The sequence below is a fragment of the Coffea eugenioides genome, chromosome 5 (assembly GCF_003713205.1).
Source record: "Coffea eugenioides isolate CCC68of chromosome 5, Ceug_1.0, whole genome shotgun sequence".
Classification (NCBI taxonomy): Eukaryota; Viridiplantae; Streptophyta; class Magnoliopsida; order Gentianales; family Rubiaceae; genus Coffea; species Coffea eugenioides.
The window spans coordinates 15,228,863-15,236,939 of NC_040039.1; positions in this window are offsets into that span (position 1 = coordinate 15,228,863).

The following is an 8,077-nucleotide window of genomic DNA, read 5'->3' on the forward strand; positions in this document are numbered from 1 at the left end:
AAGAAAGTCTTAGTCAAAGTCAAGGAACCATGGCCTTTGTGACAAGAGGTTTGCTATGGTTAATCCTCATCTAATGGTCTTCCAATCACTAAAATATCTAGCCAACCTTTAATTATCCCTTAACACCTTATAAAATAATATCGCTTTGTACAAAACTCCTCCTCATCTTCAAAAATTTATCGCACACACCTCACTGGTGGGTCCCACTTCCACAATGCATTACAAGTTAACATGTACTAACTTATACAAGAAAAATGATTTAAAAACTTGACTCACTTGTAAAAATATCTAGGAAATGAAGGCAATACGGTAAAGTAACGAAAATGTATTCGAAGAAATAAAATAAAATAAAATAAGGAATTTTTTTCGAGTCCTCACAATCTGCAAGGCAATCCCATTCATCCTCATAACAAAGATCGAATTCCTACCATAAAGTTTCCATCTGATTGTAATAGGTTGTAACATCTCTATCTTCCTATCTTGATTTCCACAACTTCATCTTAAGATTGAAAATTTGAGATGAATTCTCCACATCGGAATACATATCTCGGATAGCGTCCCACACATCTTTGGTTGTGGGCAAAAATAAATGTGGCTTTCCTATCGCTGGTTTGATAGAGTGTATCAACCAAAAGATAACTAGAGAATTCTCTGAATGCCATCTCTTCAAATTGGGATCTTAAGCAGCTGGTTGTTGAATTTCCCCAGTAAGGTGGCTGAGTTTACCCCTGCCATCAATAGCAAGTTTTACGGATTGAGACCATTCCAAATAATTGGAACCATTTAATCTATAAATGGCTATTTGTAGGGAAGGAAAGTTTGAAGCAGAGTAATCCATAGTTTAGGTAACTACTGAAGACAAGGATGAGTCTTCGCTTGTGTGAACAGTAGACTCCTTGGATCCAGTCATGGATGCTCGGTAGTTCATAGATAGGAATTAGTATAGAGCCGGAGCTCTGATACCATGAAAATTTTAAAGAAAAAAAGGAAATAAACAGAACTCTGTTTTTTACTTTCCCACACACAGAATATGTTTACAGGGTAAACATTTATAGGGCAACCCTATCACAATTCTGCCACAACTTAATGTAATAGAACCATGATTTTAGAGATTACGTAATTAACTCATATCCTATCTTTTATTTTAGTTAATCTATTCAAACTTGATTGATCATAAGCAATAGAATCCCTTAATCATAGGAGATAATATCTTCGACACAATTGCGGCATTATTGGTACTCCAAAGAATTTTGGAAGAATGCTACTCGTCACTTGTTTCAATCTAAGTTGAGCAAAAAGCATTACTGTTGCTACAACTTATTTGTGCATACTTCAATCTAAGCTCATCAACATGGGAGGTTTCAGCCTTGGTGTCATGGGTTCAATTAGCCTATTTACTATGGTTTTTGATCTAGGTGGAGGATGTATAATGTTCCATCTATCATTAACTATTTTTCGTCTAGATTTGAGAACAAATCCTTCTCAAGAGGAGGGGAATAATGTGACCACAAAAGTTGTCCAAGTATTGATCATGTTGCTAGGGTTCAAGCATGGATCAAGTTCTCATATCCTTCTAGGGTTTTGATGCTCACAATCTTGTAAGCAATGTTTCAAATCAAGACATTACAGATGTTGGTGTTGGATCCGCCATTCCTAATTCATGAAGATCAAGAAGTGGATCAAAATTGCTGTTTTGATTCATTTTCTAGCATAGTTATTTTACTTAGTTAGTCGTTTGTGTTAAGAATAAAAATTGAGTCAGATTGCATGTAAGATGGATCCATATAGTTGCTTGTTTTAATTGAGTCGTTTGGGCCTCTTAAATAGGTAGAATAATTCTGCCAGCTTATGTCTAAGTTGGGCCTTCATTAGCCCATTAGTTGGTTGGTTAAGTGGTTTTAATCTTAGCCCGTCTGGTTTTGTACTTTGGTTATTAGCGCACTTTTTAGAAGTATTATACAAGATATGAAGAATTTCTAACATTAACAATTGAGAGCTTTCTCTTTGGCTCCTTGTAAGCGTCTCCATGAATACTTTAGAGTAAGTCTCTAGTGTTCAAAACTGACTAATCAATTAGAATGCATTTGAATTGTAGTACCTTCTAACTTCAACTTCAGTTCCTTAATTTGGGTTATTCATGGGTTGAGATTAACCTTGGGTGTTGTTCATCTAGGCCCATGGTTCGTTGAACTACAGGTTTTGTTTATGGAGTTCACGTCAATATAGTTTCATATCTGCATTCATAATATGATTATGCTAGGCTCATACAAAAAGTAGATCAAGTGAAATTAATGATTGCTACTATTGAGTGTTTAAAAACTACTATAATACCTATATCTTGCTTAAGTGATACATGATCACTTAAGGTGAACACAACTTTTCATCTTGTTATATTGCAAACATGGTTTATTGCTTGTCAAGCATACTATTGTCCTCATGAATTCGAATGTATACTTTATCTACTTATCTAGATTACTACTATTGTCACGACCCCACCTCCCCCTAAGGCGAACCAGAGGGTTCGGCGGGCCGCCTGCCCGGCTCTCGTCGGGACTCAGTCGTTCACTAAAGTCCTCAATAGAATTTCAAGATATATATATCAAATATACATCAAAGGTTCCCAAACTTTACATATCAAAAGCGAAGCGTCCACGCTTCCACTGCGCCCCTCTGATCCTTGATACCAACTATTCTACAGGAGGAAGTCCAAAACTAGACTATTACACATCCAATCAATTCTAAACGTTCAATACAATCCCAATATGAATGATTACACAAAAGGAAATCCAAGTTCAATCCATACATGAGATAATCCATGAATAAACACTACAAGCCCTTCCTTCACCTTGAGCCCTGTGGAGGGGAATAAAACATTTTGGGGTGAGCTAGAAGCTCAGCGAGTAACCAATAAAATCAGTAATCAAATCTGTTTAACAATAGTTCATTTCAATGATGTCGTAAATCAAATGATAAGTCTAGAAACAATTACAACGTTTACAAAACATTAAATATGGAGTATCAATAATTCAAGAAACATTCATGAAAAGGATACGTTCGTTCTCCTGTCATTTCATTGCATTTTTGGTTTCATTCGTGCATTCATTCACCCCGTCCCTGGCTTTTGGCCAGGCTCCACCAACCTACAAGGTAATACTCGAGTATACCGAAACGTTCACCCAAGTTCCTAGTCGCCCGACCAAGTCCGCTTCTGGCTCGAGACGACCGGTAACAAGGGGCAATGGCCAGTTCAGCCCAAAAGGCTTACATTCATGCGCAAGTAGCATTTAAACATTAATCATTGAAAATTTCATATTTATTTAGGTCGAGTGCGATAAAGTACACACTCGCCTAGAAAACTCGTTTTAACAATCATTGAAAGCAAAATCAATAATAACAAGACACTAATGCAAGCACGCATGATATGTAAGAAACAGTTCCAAAAGTAACTTTGAAAACGGTTCAAAAGTAGATAATGCAGTAAAGCGGTTCAAAAGTAAATTTGGAAATAGTTTGAGGTCACTCACCTCCATGGCTCAGAAATCATCCATCATATAACATTGCCTTGCTCAAATCCAAATCTTAGATCACAAACTCAATGCAAACAAATCCCTTCAAAGTTCGGACAGCACTTCCCCTGAATTTGCTAACTTTTCCAGCCATCATGGCTTCATTATTTCCTCATTCCAACCCAAAGGTACACACACAACAACAAGTTCATCCAATAGCCATTCAGCAAGCTCCAAGTAGTACTAGTACAAGTCAAGCTAGGGAAAAGTCCGGAAATGAAAGTTTAGCTCAAAACCAGAAAAACAGTTTTGACGTCATTTTACGGTAATGGTATCAAAGGCGCTAAGATTGTCGGATGAAGGTGCAAGACCCACCGTTTCGAAGCTAAAAGACAGGGATACAACAATGTAGAAGGCCACTCAGTCCAAATCCTAGCACAACTAGGTCAAAAATGCAAAATACCAAACCAGAACCTTAATTGCAGGTTTACAAATTACACTATGCTGTAATTAGTCCAACTCAGTCTGTACAAGTCCAAATTCATTGATTCCAAAGTCAGGAGGTAGATAAGACATCAAGCTACATTTCATCAGAAGACCTCAACAACCAAATCCAAAGCAATTCCAGTCAAAACAGCCGATTACAGGCGCAGTTCGGCCATCCTGATGAACCCAGAACAGCAATAGTAATTTCGACATTTCTCACTCTACACTACTCAAAATGACCTGAAATTTTACAGGCACCTCAAACACATCAATACCTACAACTTTTATGTTTTAAGAAAAGGCCAATTAGGCCTCTAACCATATGATACAAAACCGGACAGAAAGGGGGTTATGAAACCCTAACTTTTCACATTTCCTTCCAAACCCAAAATTGGTTGCAATTACCAATCTTACACACTTACTAGAGTCATTCTAGGCCATTGCCAATCATCATACAAGGCCACAACAACATGATCATATTAAACTAGAAAAATCATGAATAAATTGAAAACTTCACCAATTCATCTCAAACCAAGAAATAAACCACAAATTTCAGCACTTTAGCTACCACTAAGCACAACTCAAGCTTCATTAAGTGTAGGAGGAAGTTCATTCACCACTCACCTAGTAAACAAGAGAGGGAGAGTTGTAGGACACCTTAGCTTCTCCAAAAACTTCACCAAACTAACCACTAACACCAAATGGAGAGATTTTATGGAGTAGAAATAAGATCAAATGGTTGGATGATTACACTCAAGCAAGATGGAAGCAAGAATCTTGGAGAGTTTTTCTTTCTTCTTAGCTAGAGAGGGCCGGCCACAATGGTGAAGAAAAAAGTGATTTTTGTGGTAATTTTGAGATATTTAATCAATTGGTAAGAAAGGTCAAAAAGTCAAATAAGTCAAATAAGTGACCACCACTCTTAAGGTGACACTTGTCACTTCATTAATGCATTCCTATCCTTCTTTTTCCCTCTCACATCAATCACTTCACCTCCTCTATTTATCTCTTAACACCCGATAAATTTCACCCAGTATCCGGAACTTAACCTAATTGGTCGAATTTTGTCAAACTTTTCGCCCTAGTGGGTCCCACATCCGGTATACACTCTTAATTTCTCAAAACCTATTTGATACTAGAAAAATCATCCAAAAACTATATCTGCTCATTAAAAATATCTAGAAAATTTCCCTACTAAAAAAAACGCAGAAAACAAGCCATTAAATAAATAAAACCCTAGAAAATGGGAAAAGTACGGGTTCTCACACTTATACTTTTCGGGGCGTCACAACTATTCTCATAAATTCGAATGTGTACTTTGTCACAACAAAAAAAATGATTCATTAAATTAGCTAACAAGTACAACAACCATTTGGCGATTGTGTAATTTATCGCACTAGAAAGTGTTCATTATTTGTCTTGTCAAAGAATCATATTGTAATCGCTTATACCTGACTAATCAGTTGTGTACTTTATCACATAAATACTAATAGTGTTTATGCTAGTAGTGTGTCTTAATCCATTGAAGTTATATCAAACATCATTTCATGCACTAGTTTGCAACCAAGTAGTTGGATAGCAAGCTGTCCATTTATTGGGTCGAAAGTGAAAGGCATTTCTAAAGTTGATGTAAGTGATTTGATATAGGAGGATAAGCTCATGATGGTGGTATAAGGTGGAATTGGGTTGTCATTGACAATCAGTACTGTATTCTTTTATTGTGTTGTTATTTACATTGTTTATGTGTTTCAGATATGTTTGAATATATTCTTGAAAATCTAATAGTGCATGCACACAAGAATCTCACTGGGCTATAGAGCTCACATCAAAATACGAACATTTTTTCAAGGTCGAAATATTCGGGATAAAAATAGAGCAAGAGGTTGTCCCAATATGGTAATAGTAGTTAATTGCACTGGAAAAGTCTAAAATCTAAGTGAATTTGAGTAGAACTTAATTTTATTGCATAATAATGTAATGCTTTGCCTTCAAAGCATATATTCTGAGTTGTAAAGATATTTTTCAGCAAATGAAGCTGGTGTTAATCTTTAAATTAGTGACTAAATGAGTCTTGATATGGGTTTGGCAGTCCACTGCTGGCTTTAGGGGGTTGGAGTAGTAGCAAATGTACTACTCTTTCGGCATGACAACATACCAACAATTAGTACTTATCAGTAGACTAAAATTATTATAAGGTCCTGATTAAATTTGTAACAGCTTTGACAGCTAACCCTATTTTTCTTGACTTTTCAGAAGAATTAACTACACTAGAAAGTCTGTATCTCCTAAAAACATAGCTTTGTCTACATAAGAGACTAGCAATTGGTATAGGCCTTAGTTAATTCGTGTACATTTCAACATCAAAACACACCATCAGGGCTTGAAAACAGCAAAGTCACAGATAACTAGGCAAAGAAATAGAGTATATAGGAAATAGAAATAGAGGGTCTAGAAAAAGAAATGTAGGGGTTGGAAGAAAGGGCACATGGAGCAGTGTGTCCTTCTATGCTTAATAATTTGGTTCATGGGCTGCAAGGCTTCGGCAATGCGTAACTAAATCTAGAATATGGATTACCGCTACTACTTGTACAGTCTAAAAGCAAAGATAAATGATTTGACTTGTGGAGTATTATTGACATTAGCCCCAATTTAGCATTTAGTCTACGTTGGTAAATTTCTAGAGACAATGGTGATGTTAGTAACTAATTGTGCCATGGAAACTTAGTTTTATGCAATGTAATTTACTCTGCCATGAGGAAAAACAAGAGAAAGTTCAATTTCCAATAACTCACTTATGCTTCTTCGACAGCCATCAAAATCCTAAGGAAGCAAAGAAAGAGTGAAGAGAGCGAGAGGAAGCAAAGAAAATTAGAGTTCAAAAATTGTCATCTAGAGATTATTGCACACAGAAATTAAGGTTAAAATCTAAGTTTTGCCTCAGATCTTAAGTTGATCTATGGAACAAGTCATTATTTGCACTACCAATATCACAAAATTACAGATCAAACTTTTTTTTAAACTCAATCAAGCCAGGTTTTTATATGACCGAACATTTACTAGTTTGCTAACTGTGTTGAAGACCTTGTAACATTAAGGTGTTAAAGGCAAGGTTTTCCAGGGAGAAGAGGCAATCAAAGTCAAGCCATGCGTTGGATGTGTTTAGGTTTATCTTTTACGCAAGCTCTAAACTCTTAAAGTTGATTAAACTCTATGTCTCACCTTGTTAGATCAATCGACTAGCGCGTTTAGGTTAGTCTAGTAGTGTTATTTTGGGTAGGTGTTGTGTTTTTTCGTGAATGGTCTAAAAATATTATTATAAATTATTTTCATTCTTTCCTCTGATCATTTTTTATTGTCAAAAAATCCATTTTGAATTAGGGAAGATCAAGTTTTCTTTGAAAATAAAAATTTCGGATTGCTTACCATTAATAAGTTGATTTGTTTGATCTTCTAGATCTTCTTGTTTTTGGAAATTTTCTCAAATCTGCCTCGAGTTCGAATTTGAAAATTATCTCTCTAATATATTTTTGAGTCTAGATCTATTTTCAATTCAAATCCAACAGTTTCTTACTATATGTCGTTGCAAGATTATTTGACGTCCAAAATCATTCCTCTTTTCAAATTAAATCAAAAAATGAGATTTCTACCTTCTGGAGTCCAAGAGATAGTTTTGAAGTATAAGCTCTACTAGAATTGTGACTCGCACATTAGGATTTCAATCAAAATAGTAAAATTATTGTTGTTGAAAAAGAAAAGTTATTTGAAAAAAAAAGATTAAAAATTTAAAACAATACCAATTTTACTGTTAAGTTATATGAAATTTTGTTATTTTAGATGAAAATAAAGGATAAAACATTTCTACTCATGAATGGTATGCAATGACAAACTAATCAACTTGGAAAAACTCTGAAATTTGCTAAAAACTTATGTTTAATTGTCATATACTCTTGCACTTGCTTAAAAAACTTTATCCATCCTTAAAAAATTCCTTTCTTTTGTCATATTGTACCCTAAGAATTTAGTGTATTCTTAAACTACTTATGATTCTATGAATACCAAAAAAATTTAAATTACAGCTGAGCTAT